Source organism: Siphateles boraxobius, unplaced genomic scaffold, assembly GCF_051911475.1.
Source record: "Siphateles boraxobius isolate OS27281-9 unplaced genomic scaffold, OSU_SipBor_1 6, whole genome shotgun sequence".
In the NCBI taxonomy this organism is placed as follows: domain Eukaryota; kingdom Metazoa; phylum Chordata; class Actinopteri; order Cypriniformes; family Leuciscidae; genus Siphateles; species Siphateles boraxobius.
Window position 1 is genome coordinate 35,666,892 of NW_027509186.1, and position 16,468 is coordinate 35,683,359.

A 16,468-nucleotide genomic window follows, 5' to 3' on the forward strand; every position below is an offset into this window, starting at 1 on the left:
ATAAAATATCATACTCTTATTTTAGCAAGAGTGTAAGATCATTAGGAAAGCAGATATTACAATAAAAATACCAACAGAAAGAGAAGGATACAACAAAATAATTACATTACAAAGTCAAGCTTGTTAGTCTGTGTGTCTCTGTGTCTTCAGTCTCTGTAGCGAGTCCTTATTCACCATCAGCTGATCCTGAGGAAACTGAACTGACGTCTGAACACTGAGAGTCCTACAATAAAACACAGACAGAGTCATACGAGTATGAGACATTACTGAGTCACATCACATCTGGAGATAATTTCAGGAAAAACACAGCCAGAGATATTAGCATATTTATATTACAGTCAGAGATATGAATGAAAAACTGCAAATAGATTAATAACAATAAATGATAAACAACTCTCCCTTAATCTCTTGCACAGAGACACTGTAAGAGATGAAAATATATTCATATATTCATAGATCAGTCACATCACAGAATTAAACTAAAAGTACAAAGACTGAAGTGGAGCTGAATTATTATCTTATATTCTCCGGCTACAAACATATGAGACCTGTTATTGAACTTGAGCCAAATTAAAAGCTTTAAATAAAAAATATACTCACGGACAGTAGCTTAGTCTCTCCAGTTTATAATGTGGATCATCTTTTATATCAAAAAGTATCTGCACTTCAGAACTTCCTAGGTTATTCTCAGACAGATTGAGTACTCTCAGCAGTCAGAGATATGAATGAAAAACTGCAAATAGATTAATAACAATAAATGATAAACAACTCTCCCTTAATCTCTTGCACAGAGACACTGTAAGAGATGAAAATATATTCATATATTCATAGATCAGTCACATCACAGAATTAAACTAAAAGTACAAAGACTGAAGTGGAGCTGAATTATTATCTTATATTCTCCGGCTACAAACATATGAGACCTGTTATTGAACTTGAGCCAAATTAAAAGCTTTAAATAAAAAATATACTCACGGACAGTAGCTTAGTCTCTCCAGTTTATAATGTGGATCATCTTTTATATCAAAAAGTATCTGCACTTCAGAACTTCCTAGGTTATTCTCAGACAGATTGAGTACTCTCAGATGTTCAGGGTTTGATCTCAGAGCTGAAGCCAGAGGAGCACAACCTTCATCTGTGACGCCTCAATCCCTCAACCTGTTGAAAACAATGACGCTGTTTAAATTGTAGTTCAAATGTCTGTAGTTTGTGGTTCACGCTGAGGAGATATAATGACAAGCATTGCCATACACTGCTCCTGACAGAATGAGATTTATGCATGTTGATGCTCAATGGTGCTGTTTAAAACAGTCATGTGCTTCAGGACTGAACAGACACAGAGAGATGAATGTGAGATATTGTTTCATAGTGATATAAAAGACATTTCTGACTGGAGAAACAGTCACTTGCTCCTCTAATAAACTCCTACAGGAAGACATTTGCTTCACAGGACCCATGTGTTCCCCATTACATATAATTTATTAACTCTTGTGATCAAACACACGCTTTGTCTCATGTTTTGCTCTCATCTGGCAGCTTATAAACTAAATATAAATTTGATGAACTCAATAGATATATTCAAAGTCTTAATGTACAATGTAAGAACTACAGCCTAAACATGCACTGAAATCATGTTAATGAGCTTCATTTCCTCCAGATCATCACCCATTTAGAGCGAGGGCCTTTCCTTTCATTGTTTTATTATCTAAGGTATTCCTTTTCCTTTTATTATCTAAAGTGATTATAACCTTCATTCACTCAGTGATCACCATAGTGTGTTCAAACTAAACACATTGAGACTTGTCTGTTCAACTCTAAACCTCTGAATCAGCCGTCCTCTGAGCCGTCACAGAGGCTTTAAATTACTATTTTTAAACATTAATGTTTTCTCAAAGTTCAGTATTAATCAAACTACCATAAGAAACTGAAGTAAATGTGTGATGCGTCAAAAACAGCATTAGTGCATGTGATCTGATGGAGATTAATGAAATTAACTTAATCTTCAGTCATCAGTCACTTATGCCAAGGTTTATGTTTAACAGAGCCTTTATTTATAGATGATTTTAGTCTTAGAATTTACATTAAAGGACTTGACTTTCTGAGGACAAAGACATGTGTGACTATCAGAGAGATGATCTTACCATAGTTTCTCCAGTTTACAGCGAGGATCTTCAAGTCCAGTGCAGAGAAGGTTGACGCCCAAATCTCGTAGATTATTATAAGACAGAACCAGTTCTCTCAATGGTGAGGGGTTTGATCTCAGAAATGAAGCAAGAGCAGCACAACCTTTTTCTGTCACGCCACATTCCCACAACCTGTAGAGAACAACGATACACTCTAACTCTATATCATCTCAAAGTGTTTAATCATTTACAGTTCAATCAGCTGAACTCACAGCAGCAAACTTTAAATTGTTTCATGTGTGAGAATCAAATATTATCTTACCACAGTATTTCCAGTTTACAGTGAGGATTCTTGAGAGCAGCACAGAGAAGCGTCACTGCAGACCTTCCTAGTTTATTCCAAGACAGATCCAGTTCTCTCAGGTGTTCAGGGTTTGATCTCAGAGCTGAAGCCAGAGCAGAACAACCTTCACCTGTGAGACCGCAGTCACTCAAGCTGGAGAGAGATGAAAATCATACACTATGAACTGAAATCATACAACAAGAAAAAAATGTACTTCCTGTAATAAACAATAAATTGCATTTCCAATGTAATTCATTCATTCTGTAAGAAAAAAACTATTAATACACATTCTTTTCCAAGTTTCAATTCGAATTAAATCAATATTTTGTATGGATTAATTTGTAACTTTAAACTTGTTTAAAACTAATCTGCAGATAGAACTTTAGAAAACACTCAAAAATACTGACACTAAACTCTTGACATCATCTGCGACTTTTAACTTAGATTTTTTTTATTGTTTTAACAGTGAAGTGATTGTGCTCAGTGATACTTACTGAATTGATCTGGACTCTTTAATCACAGGCAGCAGCTTCTGAAAAACATGCATATTTTCAGCTTTATTTTTTCCTACAACAAATGTCTTGAGATCAAACTCATCCAGCTTCTCCTCTGATGTCATCAACACAAAAGCAACAGCTGACCACTGAGATGAACAGAGTTTGGTTTCCTTTATTGTTCCAGATTTCAGATAATGTATTATTTCATCTGCTAGTGAATGATCACCCAGTTCATTCAGACAGTGGAACAGATTGATATTTTTTTCATGGAGAGTCAATGGTCCTGATCTTCTTCTTGATGCAATCAACTGTTTCCTTATTGCTTTCAGACCTTATTTTTGTCTGTTTTATCAGTGGTTGTAGGAGAGTCTGATTAGTCTTCACTGACAGACCCAGAAGAAACCGCATGAAAAAGTCCAGATGTCCATTTTTACTCTGTAGAGCCTCATCCACAGCTCTCTGATGCAGCTCAGATAATGAAACATGTTCTTCTGGTGAATTGTGTTTAAACCAGCCCTTAACTTTAGACAACAAACTTCGTTGGGTGATTTGGTCAAACACATTTATGTTGTTGTTTGTATAGTTGAGATGTACATATAGAGCCGCTAGATGTTCCTGAATGCTCAGATGAACAAAGCAGAAGACTTTCCCCTGATACCAGCCAGACTCCTCTCTGAAGATCTGAGTGCACAATCCTGAGTACACTGATGCTTCTGTCACATCAATGCCACACTATCTCAGGTCTTCCTCATAGAAGATCACATTGCCTTTCACAAGCTGCTGAAAAGCCAGTTTCCCAAGTTTGAAAATCATCTTTTTGTCTGTGTCCTTTTCATTGTACTTTGTGTCTTTGATGCTAATCTGTGCCATCAGGAAGTGTGTGTACATTTGAGTGAGAGTCTTGGGAATCTCTCCAGTCTCTGCTTCGCTCATCATCTTCTCCAGAACAGTGGCTGAGATCCAGCAGAACACTGGGATGTGGCACATGATGTAGAGGCTCCTTGATGACTTCAGGTGTGTGATGATTGTATTGGCCAGACTCTGATCACTGATTCTCTTCCTGAAGTATTCCTCCTTCTGTGGATGATTGAAGCCTCGTACCTCTGTCACTCGATGGACACACTCAGACGGGACAAGATCGGCTGCTGCTGGTCTGGAGGTGATCCAGATGAGAGCAGAGGGAAGCAGATTCCCCGTAATGAGGTTCGTCAACAGCACGTCCACTGAGGCTGATTTACTTACTTTACACAACCTCGCATCGCTCTGAAAATCCAGAGACAGACGACACTCGTCCAGACCATCAAAGATGAACAACACTTTATATTTGTCACTGGATATTTCCATTTCTTTAGTTTCAGGGAAAAAGACATGAAGAAGCTCTGCAAGACTGAGTGTTTTGTCCTTCATCAGATTGATCTCTCTGAAAGGAAGTGGAAATATGAGCTGGACGTCCTGATTCTCTTTCTCTTCAGCCCAGTCCAGGATGAACTTCTGCACAGAGACTGTTTTTCCAATGCCAGTGACTCCCTTTGTTAGCACAGTTCTGATGGGTTTGTTTGTCTTGTCCAGGTAAAGGTCTAAAGATGTCATTGCATTTGATCGGTGTGTCCTCTGTTGCTGCTCTCCTGGATTGTGTCTCAATCTGTCTCACCTCATGTTCATTACTGATCTCTCCACTCTCAGTCTCTGTGATGTAGAGCTCTGTGTAAATCTCATTCAGGAGTGTTGGGCTTCCCTGCTTTGCTGTTCCCTCGTAAGTACACTGAAACTTATTCTTCAGATTTGATCTAAATGTGTTCAGCACTTTTTGGCTGTAAAATGAAAATACCACATTATTACACATGACAACTCTAATTTATTTAAAATGCTTATTAAAAGGGATAGTTCAACCAAAAATGTCTCTCATCATTACTCACCCTTATGCCACTCCAATTGCATATGACTTTGATAGGTGTATGTTTAAAAGTTTAAAAGTTTAAAATGATGCTGTGAAAGAAAGTGTTTGCCCAATCCTGATTCCTTCTGTTTTGTATACATCTCATACTAAACTGTTTCAGAAATAATAACTAAATCTTACACAAATCAAAGGGAACCTGGTTAAAGATAAAATATATATTTTTAACATTTGACATTTATTAACGCAAAAACATACCTAATATGTATGAAGTTAAATTAATGAACTTGATTAAAAGGTCTTACTCAGTAACACGCTATGCCAGTAGTAGACATATAATATATGACGTATATGAAATACGTCAGTCTGGGAAAGGTTACAAAGCTATTTCAAAGGCTCTTGGACTCAAAAGAACTAGACTGAGATGCATTATCTCCAAATGAAAAAACGTCTCAGGTTACGACCGTAACCATTGTTTTCTGAGAAGGGAACGAGACTCTGCGTCATAGTAGCGACGATGTGAGAACGCCTCTCTGTGATTGCGCCTTGAAGCATGTGTGAAATCAGTCCAATGCCATGGCAAGCTGGAAGTATGGCAGAACGACGCAGCTTTTTGTTCCCTTCTCAGGGAACAATAGTTACAGTAGTAACCTGAGACATTCCTTTTCGAGAGAACTAGCGCTGCGTCATAGTAGCGACACTCTGGGAACGATAATACCCACTCTGCCGTACTGTACCAGTGTCTGTCTAGTGTGAATCATGCAAGTACAACTATTACATGAGCACCTGGGAACCTGGTGCGAAGCCCAAATCCACATCATAAAACTTTGAATGTGAGCGAGAGGACCAGCCTGCCGCATCACACACATCTTGAAGAGAAACTCCTGACAATAAGGCTTTAGAAGTCACCATACTTCTCGTTGAGTATGCTCTGGCGGCTGTCCAGAATCCTCGTGAGCAAGAGAAATAGCCTCGACTATCCACTTGCTCAGTGCTTGGTCGCAGGCAATCCTTTTTTAGGCGAACCAAAGCAGACAAATAACTGATCTGACTTTCTCCACACAGCAGCTCGGTGGACATAAGTGTCCTGTGATCCAACTGGATACAAATTTGGCTTCTCCTGGTCCGATGAAGCAAAGGGAGGAGAACAGAAAACTTGCAAAACTATAGGTCAAGGCACATTGGTAGGCACATAACCCGGTCTCAAGTGTGAGAATGCTTTTACCATTTCTGGTGCAAACTCTAAGCATGATGGGGCAACCGACAGGGCCTGGGGGTCTCCTAATCTCTTTAGAGAACTAATAGCTAATAGAAACACCGTCTTAAGAGTCAGACACTTGCCTGGAACAGTTTCCATGGGCTCGAAGGGAGCCATAGAGAGACCACCTTCTTATTGTAATGCTATTATGGGTGCTTGCCCTGCACGCTTAATAAACAAACTACAGCTGGTCCAAAACGCAGCAACTAGAGTTCTTACTAGAACTAGGAAGTATGACCATATTAGCCTGGTTTTGTCAACACTGCATTGGCTCCCTATTAAACATCAAATACATTTTAAAGTATTGATGATTACTTACAAAGCACTAAATGGTTTAGGTCCCCAGTACTTGAGCGAGCACTTAACGCATTATAGTCCTTCACGTCTATTGCAATCTCAAAATTTCGGCCAGTTGATAATCGACTTCCGACTGCTGGCGGTAGATACTTTTCCTATTTAGCACCAAAACTTTGGAAAGGTCTTCCTAACATTGTCCGGGAAACAGACACACTCTGTCAGTTCAAATCTAGACTAAATACACATCTCTTTGACCAAGCATACACAAAACACATTATAGACTTCTATAATTCAATGTTAGGCTGCACTGATTAGGTCAGCTGGAACCGGAAATACTTCCCATAAATCCTGATATACTTGTTACATCATAAGAAGGATGGTGTCTACACTAATATTAGTCTCTCTGTTTATCCTGCCGGATCCAGGCCGTATCCAGATCTTATGAAAGGCCTGCACCTGGACACGACGACAACGCAGGTCCCTCCTTCCCTTCACCTCTGTACAGATAAAATGTTGTCGGGATAATTCTGGATCAGTTGGCTACGCAGAAACGATAAATAATTCTGTATAAAACGCCATCATATATAAATAAAACGCCAGACAAGTAGTTTCTTGAGCGTTGGTTTCTAAAGAAGGACTACACGCCTGCTCTGAGCGGGGGTGAAGGATTAAGCCCCCTGACTGAGACAAAAGGTCCCTCCGGATGAAATATCCCAAGGGGGGAGGAGGGACATAAGGTCTGAGAACCACACTCAGGCCAGCCAGAATGGGGCTATGAGCAACAGATGGGCCTCGTCCTGACGGATTCTCTTCAGAACTCCCGGGAGTAGAGCGATCGGGGGAAAAACACTGTAGCCTTGGCCACGTCTGCACCATGGCATCCAGCCCAAAAGGAGCTGGATGTGTGAGGGAGAACCATAACAGACAGTGTGTTGTTTCCTGATAAGCAAATAAGTCTACCTCTGCTTGGAAGCTTTACCCATCAAGGCAGAGTTGCCTGGTGGGTAATGTAGCACGTGGGTGGGTAACGCTCCCAAACAAACAATGCACAAATCGTGTGTATCCCCACCCGTAATGTAGCGAGAGGCAGGGAGGAACATTCAATTTAAAATAGCTTTTTTTTAAAAAGCTATTTGCTCATCATACTCCTGTAAGCAATTTTATCGATTCTGCGATATAAATCGATATTTTTTTTCCCAAGAAAGTATCGATTTTTAAACCGAGAGTATCGATACATAAGTCCCATTCAAATCCCCCGTGTTTACCCCCGTTCGCGTTGCAGGAAGAGCGATTTGGTCAGTCAGCCGCTAGTGTTGCTGTAGAGCAAGTTACCCGCACTAACTTTACACAGACACGGACGTCTACCTCTTCCTGTTCACGGAGTCAGAGTGAGGAGATTCAAGAAAATGGCGGCGAATACAAATCCAGCACCTTCATGCTTAAAAGCAGATGTGTGGGAGCATTTTGGGTTTAAAAAGGAGAAGGAAAGCGACGACTTAGACAAAAGCATCGCGGTTTGCAAGCTGTGTGACACAAACGTGAAATACTCTGGAAATACCACCACCTATGAGCCCACCTAAAACGTCACCACCCGGACATGGTAATGCTAACGGAGGACCCCAAGAAGTTGCGGCCGCGTGACCCAAAACAAACCATGCTGGACATGGATGGCGGTTGTTCCCACAAGTTTCCATGTGCTTCATCAAGGTCGCAGAAAATTACAGAGTCCATTGCCTACTTTATTTGTCAGGATTTGAGAGTGGTGGAAAACGCCGACTTTAGGCGCATGGTGAACGCGATGGAGCCCCGCTATCCTATTCCAACCCGTGAACACCTCACCAAGGTTTGCATTCCCAGGCTGTACGCTCAGACAAGGGCACACGTCAAAGCCTCCATGGCCAGTGCGGAGAGAGTTGCCCTGACGTGCTACGGCTGGAACTCGCGCACAACTGAAGCATAATGTCACTATCACAACCCACTTTATCAACGAGGAATGGGAGCTCGTTACGCATGTTTTACAAACCAGGGACATGCCCGAGAGCCACACCGGACACAACCTGGCAGAACATCTGAGAAAGGCCCTCGCTGAGTGGGGAATCACAGAAAAGGATCCAGTAATTGTCACTGACAATGCGTCAAATATGACAATCGCAGCTGAGAAGGCAGCATTCACACTTCATGTAAAATGCTATGCTCACACACTAAATCTGGCTGCACAACGTGCCCTAAAAATACAAATGACAACAGCTGAAGAAGTAGTCAGTGCGCTGAAGCCCATGAAGGAGGCTACACAGTACATATACAAGGAGAAGACCCCGACACTGTCAGTCGTCGCACCCCTCCAGGACACACTGATCAACGGACTGAAACCGATCGAAGGTGAATCTGCAGTCATAAAAGAGATGAAGGCTGCCATGGCTGGGGATCTTCAGAAGAGGTACATTGACCTCAAGGCAACTCTCCATGTATGTTCAGCGATGGATCCAAGATTCAAAAGTCTTCCCTTCCTGACTGAAAATGAAAGACAGGAAGTTTATGATGGACTGATTGTAGAGGCTGCAAGACTGAGCATGCAGCCATCAGAGGTAAGGCAGTGATGGTACTGCTAGGTTTAACCTTTGGCCTTGTACATATCCGCCATCTCCTGGCGAAAGTAAGCATAGGCCTAAATAATGCATTGTTCAAAGTTTAAAAGGCAAATCCTACAACGTTAACAGTTTAGATCAATAGATCAAATAGATCAATATTAAATAGTTTAAAAAGCATAAATATTATAATGTTAACAGGTTTAAAGGCATATATTAAATACAGTAATTAAAAGATTTATACAATAAAAGCTCATGATTTTCATTTCATGTTGACTTATTTAATTTAGTCACTTTGGAGTGTGGATGGAAAGGGGACAGGAAATGCTTGTGCTGATGATTAGGGGATGGCATCTAAAGAAGATGAAGATGCTGTAGATGAAGGAGAGCAATTCATGGAAGGAGAGAGAAGTCAAGGTCAGTATCACCCATTGTTATCCAGTGAAGCGCACTGTGTTGTCTGAACCTCTGTGTAGGAATTATGGAATGTGCTTAACTATAAATAATGCGTTTTTGTTTTTATTGTTTATTTATTTGAAGGTCAGCGTCCTCCACCCAGGAATCCAAGGCCGTCTTGTCCACTGGCTGCCCTTCTTGGTGAACGATACGGTGGTGGTGCAGCACAACCCAAGACAAATACCCAAGAGGACAAGGCCAAGGAGCAGATGACCCGCTACAAGGAGGCAGATCTCCTGGAAGTGAAAGAAGATCCACTGGTCTGGTGGAAAGAGCACCAGTATCAGTATCCACTCTCGTCACAACTTGCTAAAAGGTACAAGGAGCAGATGACCCGCTACAAGGAGGCAGATCTCCTGGAAGTGAAAGAAGATCCACTGGTCTGGTGGAAGGAGCACCAGTATCAGTATCCACTCTTGACACAACTTGCTAAAAGGTACCTCTTTGTCCCTGGCACTAGTGTTTCCTCAGGGAGGGTCTTTTCCACTGCCGGAGATATTATCATTGCTCAGAAAAGTGCACTTCTCCCAGAGCACGTTGATCAGATTCTATTCCTGAACAAAAATCTGAAGACAATGTAGATCACTTGGTCTGCAGTTATGTGGAGAGGAGAGTTTCTGTTTAGTGTTCACTTAAGTTGGCTTAAATGTTGCTCCTATGGACTTGAATTATTGGCTGCCATGGTTTATTTTTCTTTTTTGCTGGCTAGACTGGCTACCTCACATACTTGTTAGGCCTACAGGCCTTAAACTACATGGCTAAGACAGGTACATTTTAAGTTAAATGTTTAAATGTTCTTCTTAGTGACTTGAATTATTGGATGTTTTGGAGAAGCCATGGCACTATGTTTACTTAACTGGTGGATAGACTGGCTACCTCATATGTTCAGTGTCAAGCTAAAAAAGCTGTCAAAGAAACTGTTCAGAACAGGCAACTTGCTGCACTTTTTAACTCTCCATTGTTAATTGCAATACTGCACTTTATTTACTGTTCCAAGGCTTGTAAGCTACAATTTGCACTGTTTCAATAAATGGAACTAATTTTCTCAACCCATCTTTGATTCATTTTGTCCAGCATTTGCAAGCTGTAGACTCTCTGTCCAGTCAGAGACATATATTGTGTAATTGATGTTTTCAGTTTTGAGTTCAGATTTCTTTAATTCAATCCAAGTAAATGGAACACTCACAAGATGTCACCAAAATAACTCTGTCCCCTTTTAATCTTTCGGAAAGTGATGTTAGTGTATTGAATTATATCGAATCGTTGGCTGAATATCGTGAAATATATCGTATTGTGAGCTGAATATCGTGTATCGTATCGTGAGATTAGTGTATCGCTACAGCCCTATACTCCTGTCTAATATAGATATATTTAAGCCTGTTTCAGACAACAATAAACATACAGGGACAACTTACACAGAACGCTTGCTGAAGGCACAGAAGCTGACATTGTTTGGCCCGGATGGGCTTTATAGCTTCCTGGTCATGGCGTGACCCCGCCCGTGAAGTTCCGACATGCCATTGGCCATTCAAAATGCAATCACGCAGAGGCGTTCACACAGCGTCACTACTTCTGTGACGCAGCAAGAGATCCCTCGAAAGGGAACTTGGGACAGTAGCAAACCTTCCCAGAAGTGGTTATCCACCACAGCGCTGTGAAAGACTGATCTCCAGTTATTTGAAGCATTTGGTTGCAGTTATTGCTGCTAAAATGGCACAACAAGATTTTAAGTTTAAGAGGGTAGTTCGTTTTTTGGGTGGTAGAGGTTGGATAACATTTTATTTGCTTTAAATAAAAAAAGCAAACTGTATGGGTTTAATCAGATTGCCTTTGTTTTATGTTGTATTTCGTTTGAAGATCTAAAACTATTTAATGTGATATATACAAAAAAACAGAAGTATATAGGCCTACAGGCAAATACATTTTCACAGCATTTTAGTTCTTTTCTTACATGTATTATTTCGTATTTATTAAGACATTAATTCATCCACTGGGCTGGGGTCATATGGTTTACTGTTATGATACTGCAGAAATGTGAACTCGAGTCGCATTTTAATAGACTTCCAACTTGACAAAAAGGACACGTAAAAGGACACTTTTATCCTTAACTACTGATATTGACAACATCAAATTTTATTTGACAACGCATCCACAAAGGTTAGTCACATTAACTCACATACTGTGGTGTAGCTGCATGGCTCCTTTGGATTGCCAGCCTGTTAAAACATTAACAAAAAAAAATCTAGCACTACGTTTTATCAATCATTTTGTAGTAGGATATGCAGCTTTTCTCTGTCTTAATGTATGTCCATGAGAAAGAGATAGATAGAGATGTCAATCCATTACTTAAAGCGCATATTTTAACGAATCAGAATCAGTAAGCGTACAGTTTTCTTAAACATTCAGAGGATTGATATTTTCTGACAATGACTGTCGTCAATAACAACGCCGCTGTATAACAAAGTGCTGTATAAAAAAAAAACGTGACTGGCGCCATTTTGCGACCATTTAGCGATTGTATTGTCACGGGGTGAAGAATCACAAGACAAGGGGAGCTCATGCAAAGTGCCCAAGAGTGGATTTATTTACAACATGAAGAAAAAAACAAAGAAAAACCCGGTGAAGTGTGTTGCCTCTTCCTCGTAGTGCAGCGAGTCTGAGCTGTGCTTCTTGGAGGCTGAGCTGTGCTTCTTGGAGGCTGAGCTGTGCTTCTTGGAGGCTGAGCGGTCAACTGCTGCTTTCTGGAGAAAGATAGAGTACAGGCATTAACGTTCTGTCTCGTGCAGAGATCTCTCTCTCTTTGACAAAGTCCATGTGGCTTATATAGCTGTTTGCTTGATGGGGCACGGCTGGGGCCGATCAGCCTGTGACGAGGGCATGCAGGTGTTCCTCGTCTGTTTCCAGGGCGACGCTGATGAACCCTCTGGGTGCTCGTCACACTCCCCCCCCCCAAGCGTCGTCTTGGTCCTGTGGATGATTTGAGACAGTAGGGGAGAAATAGGGGGTGGGTGGGGAGTTACCCCTGACAGACCTGCAAAAGCTGCCCAAATCCGAGAAAGGCCGTCAGCATTGGCGTTTGCAGCTCCCGCCCGATGGCGCACAACAAAGTGGAAGTCTTGGAGCGCGAGGAACCATCGGGTTACCCTGCCATTGGTGTCCTTGGCTCGGACCATCCACTGAAGGGGAGCGTGATCCGTGACCAGTGTGAACTTTCGGCCGAGGAGGTAATACCGCAGCTCCAAGACAGCCCACTTGACAGCCAGGGCCTCCTTCTCCACCGCGGCGTAGTTTTTCTCGGCTGGGGTCAGCTTTCTGCTGATATACAAAACAGGGTGTTCCTCACCTTCCTTGATCTGTGACAGGACGGCTCCCAATCCCGTATCGGATGCATCTGTCTGTAACAGGAAGGGGCAGCTAAAGTCCGGTGCTCGGAGTACCGGTTCCGAGGTGAGGGCCGTCTTAATGTTTCGGAACGCTTCCTCCTTTTCTGTCGTCCAGTGAACCTTCTCCGGCTGTCCCTTTCTGGTCAGATCTGTCAGAGGGGCGGCTAAGGAGGAGAAGTTAGGGATGAAGCAGCGATAATACCCCGCCAACCCCAAGAACGCTCGTACCTGGGTCTTTGTTTCGGGTCTTGGGGCTGAGTGGATTGCCTCTACCTTTTTCTCTTGCGGTCGGATGAGACCCCTACCGACCTGGAAACCCAGGTACTTTGCGTCGAAAAGCGTGAGGTGGCATTTTCGTGGGTTAGCGGTGAGCCCAGCCTTCCGGAGCTCTGACAGCACACTCCGCAGATGGTCCAGGTGGTCTTCCCAGGTCTCGGAGTGCACCACGACGTCATCGATGTAGGCGGCGGCGTAGGCCTGGTGGGGTCGTAGTAAAATGTCCATCATTCTCTGGAACGTGGCCGGTGCCCCGTGAAGACCAAAGGGTAGGGTCCGGTACTGCCAGTGGCCGCTAGGGGTGGAAAAAGCAGTTTTAGGCTTTGCGTTTTCAGAGAGCGGTACCTGCCAGTAGCCCTTGGTAAGATCCAGTGTTGAGATGTACCGGGCCCTTCCCAACCGGTCCAGTAGCTCATCGACCCTAGGCATGGGGTAACCATCGAATTCAGAAACCTCGTTGAGGCGACCGAAGTCATTGCAAAAGCGGAGGCTGCCGTCAGGCTTCGGGACCATCACGATCGGGCTGGACCATGGGCTGCGTGAAGGTTCTATCACCTCTAACTTCAGCATTTGTTGTACTTCCTCCTCAATAGCCTGCCGACGGGCCTCAGGGACACGGTAGGGCCGCTGCCTGACGATGACTCCCGGAGGTGTGCGGATGTCGTGCTGCAGGACGGTGGTCTGCCCGGGAAGAGAAGAGAATACGTCAGAGAACTGATCAATTAGGTGTTGCAGCTCCCCCTTCTGGGCCGCCGAAAGATGGGGGTTGACGTCTACCACCACGGGGTCAGAGGTGGCGAGGGCGGCGAGCTGGTCTCTAGTCCCAACCCACTTTTTTAGGAGGTTGATGTGGTACAGCTGCTCGGCTCGTCTCCTTCCCGGCTGCCGCACACGGTAGGTAACCGGTCCAATTCTTTCTACCACCGTGAAGGGGCCCTGCCATGTGGCCAGGAATTTGCAGGCAGCGTTGGGGACTAGAACCATCACCTGATCTCCGGGCTGGAACTCTCGTGGTTGGGCGGCCCGGTTGTAGTGGCGCTGTTGGGCCTGCTGCGCTTTCACCATATGCTCCCTTACCAGTGGCATGACTCGATCGATTTTCTCCCTCATCTGTTTCACATGGTCCACCACAGAGCGATGGGCTGCAGGCTGTTGCTCCCAGGCTTCTTTTGCTACGTCCAGGAGGCCGCGGGGTTGTCGACCGAAAAGGAGCTCAAACGGGGTGAAGCCCGTTGAGGCCTGGGGAACTTCACGGATTCCGAAAAGGACATAGGGTATCATGAGGTCCCAGTCGCGTTTGTCCTCCGCGACCACCCGTCTCAGCATCTGCTTTAGGGTCTGGTTAAACCGTTCCACCAAGCCATCAGTCTGGGGATGGTAGACGGTCGTCCTCAACTGTTTCACCCGCAGCAGGCTGCAAAGGCTAGCCATTAGCCGGGACATAAAGGGGGTACCCTGGTCAGTCAGGATCTCTGCTGGGATGCCGACTCGGCTGGAGAGCAGGAAGAGCTCCTGAGCGATGGCTTTGGCAGTGGCCTTTCTGAGGGGGACTGCTTCTGGATACCGGGTGGCGTAGTCGACGATCACCAGGATGTGTTCATGTCCCCGGGCAGACTTAGGCAGTGGCCCCACAATGTCCACCCCGATGCGCTCGAAGGGCACCTCGATTATGGGCAGAGGAATCAACGGAGTGGGAGGTGGAGTCCTGGGTGACGTCACCTGACAGGTCGGGCAAGCCTGGCAGAAGCGCTTTACTTCGGCCTCCAAGCCTGGCCAGTGGAAGCGGTCGCGGATCCGCTGAACGGTGTTAGCGGCCCCCAGATGTCCCGCCATGGGGTGTGAATGTGCGAGTTCTAGCACGGTCTCCCTCCTTGTGCGTGGCACGACTAACAACGCTTTCTCTTCTCCCCTTCGTTGAGCGACACAATAGAGCAGGCCATTCTGGACAATGAAGTGTGGGAAAGGATGGGGGCCAGGCTGAGCTTCTTTGCCCTCGATGACACGGACTTGGGTCCAACAGTGTTTCAGCCTGTCATCCCCCCGTTGTTCCTTGGCAAATGAGCCCCCTCGCGTCACCTGTTGGAACACATCATAAAAAGGGTTAGGATTTTGAGAGGGGGACTCACCGTCTCTTCCGCTGTCCGAGGCCAGGAGGACGGGGCGCTGACGAGGTCCCCGAGTCAGCCTCGGTCTTTGGCGGCTTCTTCTACGGCTGGCAGGCAGCGTCGAGGCAGCCAACAGGCGGTCAAACCCGGGCCAGTCTCTCCCAAGCAGAACGGGAACCGGCAGATCCTTCATCACTCCTACCTCCACCGGCCAGGTCCCGGAGCCAGCTGAGATGGTCACTCTGCGAGCTGGTACTTGTCGGGTATCCCCGTGGACACAGGTTATAGGGAGGAAGGCGGAAGACTCCGATCGGGGGGACAGAATGTTTGAGTGGACCAAGCTTACCGCACTGCCGGAATCCAGGATGGCCCGAACCGGCTTACCGTTGATCCTGACGTCGGCTTCCGGGGCTCCAATTGGTAGATTGTTATGAACAATGCAGCCAGCGAGCCAAGTTCGGGCCGGAGGCGTAGAGGCCGCTGTTGGCATGGGCTCGTCCCGTGGTGAGGGAACCGCTGGCCTGTCTACTTGTCCCTGAGTGCTCTTTAGCGTGCGTTGCTCGAGGGTCAGCCTTCGAGGAAAGGGCGGCGCTCGCTCCCCAGCCTCTCGCTGTAGGGCAGCATCTGCCAGTTCGATGGCTTCGACAAGTTCCAGGGTGGTGGTTGGGTTTCTCATCCCGACCGCCTGTCGGTGTGAACGGGGAAGAGCACGAAGCAGACGGTCGATGACAACGCTTTCCGCCACTTGACTGGCCGTTGGATCCCCCTCCAGCAGCCAGTGCTGCGCGAACCGCGTGAGTTCAGCGGCCTGGGGACGGGCCGGTCGACGGGGCTTATACTCCCAATCATAGAAGTATTGAGCAGCGCATACTGGAGACAAACCCAGGCGGGCCAGAATTTCCCGCTTTACTTCGTCGTAGCGCTGGGCGGTGGCGGCGGGGAGAGAAAAGTATGTGCGCTGCGCTTCACCAGTTAGGAGAGGGGCCAATACCTGTGCCCAATCCTCGCGCTGCCAACCTTCAGTGGTGGCTGTGACCTCAAACATCTGTAGGTACGCTTCAATGTCATCGTGGGGGGTCATCTTTGGTAACAACTTGGCGGCTTGAGTTCGGGGGTCCGGCAGTGGGACGCGTTGAGCGGCATGCATTGCTGCGAATTCCCTCTCGCTCTCTTCCTGGCGGGTGGCGAGATGCTCAACTATTCGTTGCTGGCGGATGCTAACCTCGGTGAGTCGGTTGAGAAGTTCCTCCA

At 45.3% G+C, this 16,468-nt stretch overlaps 1 long non-coding RNA gene and 1 pseudogene across 2 annotated transcripts in view; one reads left to right on the top strand and one right to left on the bottom strand.

Annotated features, from left to right (window-relative positions):
* Positions 1-839: 839 nt before the first annotated feature.
* The window catches only part of LOC143715723 (uncharacterized), a 78,383-nt pseudogene continuing 62,754 nt past the window's right edge, over positions 840-16,468 (bottom strand). Inside the window, exons 21-24 of the transcript XR_013195877.1 lie at positions 2,961-4,774; positions 2,446-2,619; positions 2,142-2,315; positions 840-1,158 (exon numbers count right to left, since the gene is read on the bottom strand). The product of XR_013195877.1 is annotated as an uncharacterized LOC143715723 (transcript). The remainder of the gene's footprint in view (positions 1,159-2,141; positions 2,316-2,445; positions 2,620-2,960; positions 4,775-16,468) is intronic.
* LOC143715369 (uncharacterized) lies at positions 8,738-9,686 on the top strand. The gene is made up of 3 exons (XR_013195731.1): positions 8,738-8,997; positions 9,288-9,414; positions 9,538-9,686. It is a non-coding gene; the product is annotated as an uncharacterized LOC143715369 (long non-coding RNA).